Source organism: Micropterus dolomieu, unplaced genomic scaffold (genome assembly GCF_021292245.1).
Source record: "Micropterus dolomieu isolate WLL.071019.BEF.003 ecotype Adirondacks unplaced genomic scaffold, ASM2129224v1 contig_9330, whole genome shotgun sequence".
In the NCBI taxonomy this organism is placed as follows: Eukaryota; Metazoa; Chordata; class Actinopteri; order Centrarchiformes; family Centrarchidae; genus Micropterus; species Micropterus dolomieu.
The window spans coordinates 1-2,643 of record NW_025738316.1 but is presented as its reverse complement, the minus strand read 5'-3'; the positions used below and the strand labels follow the sequence as shown (position 1 = coordinate 2,643).

Here is a 2,643-nt window from a genome sequence, read left to right as displayed (position 1 = left end):
CTTGGAATCCACAGGCACTGATTCCTGGGTAAACATCCAGGAACCGGGACACCGTTCACGCTGGCAGTCCACAGACAGGAATAGGCACCCGTTCCCGGGTATGGGTACAGCGACAAGGCCACCTTCAGCCGGAGGTCCTCACTCACAAACAGACGCTCATTCCTGGGTGGACATTCAGGAAAAGGATCCAGTCCGCCTGGAAGTCCCTAGCCAGGATCAGACGCTCTCCCGTCCAAGTCCTAAGCAGGCCCTGCCAAGCCTGGCTTCCGAGATCAGGCGAGATCGGGCAGTCCCAGGCCGGAATGGCCGTAAGCTCCCTTTGCACACCCCAGACGGGCCTTCAAAACACGATGTAACATTTACACAGCACTGTGTACAGGATAGGGAGAAAAAGAAGCAGCAGCAGCAGCAACAGCAGCGGCCACTGCTGTTTCATAAAGAGACGTTCAAAAATTCTCCTTTCACCGAAGCGCCCTCTGCCGTTTTTCGAAGGCGAAGCGAAAAAGGCTTACAGCACTGGGTATTCCCAGGCGGTCACCCGTCCAAGAACTAACCAAGCCCTGCTCTGCTTAGCTTCCGAGATCGGACGAGATCGGGCGCTCCCAGAGCGGTGTGGCCGTAAGCCACTCAGGCACCCCCAAACGGCCCTTCAAAAGATGTTCTACGGCTAATTGACAAAAACGTATTCTGCCCATAATGTCCAAGGTGCTCCAGAGTCACTTGGAATCCACAGGCACTGATTCCTGGGTAAACATCCAGGAACCGGGACACCGTTCACGCTGGCAGTCCACAGACAGGAATATGCACCCGTTCCCGGGTATGGGTACAGCGACAAGGCCACCTTCAGCCGGAGGTCCTCACTCACAAACAGACGCTCATTCCTGGGTGGACATTCAGGAAAAGGATCCAGTCCCCCTGGAAGTCCCTAGCCAGGATCAGACGCTCTCCCGTCCATGTCCAAAGCAGGCCCTGCCAAGCCTGGCTTCCGAGATCAGGCGAGATCGGGCAGTCCCAGGCCGGAATGGCCGTAAGCTGCCTTTGCACACCCAAGACGGGCCTTCAAAACACGATGTAACATTTACACAGCACTGTGTACAGGATAGGGAGAAAAAGAAGCAGCAGCAGCAGCAGCAGCAGTGCCCCCTGCTGTTTCCTAAAGAGACGTTCAAAAGATCTCCTTTCACCGAAACGGCCTCTGCCGTTTTTCGAAGGCGAAGCGAAAAAGGCTTACAGCACTGGGTATTCCCAGGCGGTCACCCGTCCAAGTACTAACCAAGCCCTGCTCTGCTTAGCTTCCGAGATCGGACGAGATCGGGCGCTCCCAGAGCGGTGTGGCCGTAAGCCACTCAGGCACCCCCAAACGGCCCTTCAAAAGATGTTCTACGGCTAATTGACAAAAAACGTATTCTGCCCATAATGTCCAAGGTGCTCCAGAGTCACTTGGAATCCACAGGCACTGATTCCTGGGTAAACATCCAGGAACCGGTACACTGTTCACTCTGGCAGTCCACAGACAGGAATAGGCACCCGTTCCCGGGTATGGGTACAGCGACAAGGCCACCTTCAGCCGGAGGTCCTCACTCACAAACAGACGCTCATTCCTGGGTGGACATTCAGGAAAAGGATCCAGTCCGCCTGGAAGTCCCTAGCCAGGATCAGACGCTCTCCCGTCCAAGTCCTAAGCAGGCCCTGCCAAGCCTGGCTTCCGAGATCAGGCGAGATCGGGCAGTCCCAGGCCGTAAGCTGCCTTTGCACACCCCAGACGGGCCTTCAAAACACGATGTAACATTTACACAGCACTGTGTACAGGATAGGGAGAAAAAGAAGCAGCAGCAGCAGCAGCAGCAGTGCCCCCTGCTGTTTCCTAAAGAGACGTTCAAAAGATCTCCTTTCACCGAAACGCCCTCTGCCGTTTTTCGAAGGCGAAGCGAAAAAGGCTTACAGCACCGGGTATTCCCAGGCAGTCACCCGTCCAAGAACTAACCAGGTCCTGCTCTGCTTAGCTTCCGAGATCTGACGAGATCGGGCGCTCCCAGAGCGGTGTGGCCGTAAGCCACTCAGGCACCCCCAAACGGCCCTTCAAAAGATGTTCTACGGCTAATTGACAAAAAACGTATTCTGCCCATAATGTCCAAGGTGCTCCAGAGTCACTTGGAATCCACAGGCACTGATTCCTGGGTAAACATCCAGGAACCGGGACACCGTTCACGCTGGCAGTCCACAGACAGGAATAGGCACCCGTTCCCGGGTATGGGTACAGCGACAAGGCCACCTTCAGCCGGAGGTCCTCACTCACAAACAGACGCTCATTCCTGGGTGGACATTCAGGAAAAGGATCCAGTCCGCCTGGAAGTCCCTAGCCAGGATCAGACGCTCTCCCGTCCAAGTCCTAAGCAGGCCCTGCCAAGCCTGGCTTCCGAGATCAGGCGAGATCGGGCAGTCCCAGGCCGGAATGGCCGTAAGCTGCCTTTGCACACCCCAGAAGGGCCTTCAAAACACGATGTAACATTTACACAGCACTGTGTACAGGATAGGGAGAAAAAGAAGCAGCAGCAGCAGCAGCAGCAGCAGCGCCCCATGCTGTTTCCTAAAGAGACGTTCAAAAATTCTCCTTTCACCGAAGCGCCCTCTGCCGTTTTTCGA

At 55.6% G+C, this 2,643-nt stretch overlaps 3 non-coding genes across 3 annotated transcripts; all 3 read right to left on the bottom strand.

Annotated features, from left to right (window-relative positions):
- Window positions 1–505: 505 nt before the first annotated feature.
- Window positions 506–624, bottom strand: LOC123965340. The gene has a single exon (XR_006823682.1). It is a non-coding gene; the product is annotated as a 5S ribosomal RNA (ribosomal RNA).
- Window positions 625–1,224: 600 nt separating this feature from the next.
- LOC123965339 lies at window positions 1,225–1,343 on the bottom strand. The gene has a single exon (XR_006823681.1). It is a non-coding gene; the product is annotated as a 5S ribosomal RNA (ribosomal RNA).
- Window positions 1,344–1,935: 592 nt separating this feature from the next.
- LOC123965341 lies at window positions 1,936–2,054 on the bottom strand. The gene has a single exon (XR_006823683.1). It is a non-coding gene; the product is annotated as a 5S ribosomal RNA (ribosomal RNA).
- Between the last annotated feature and the right edge of the window lie 589 nt (window positions 2,055–2,643).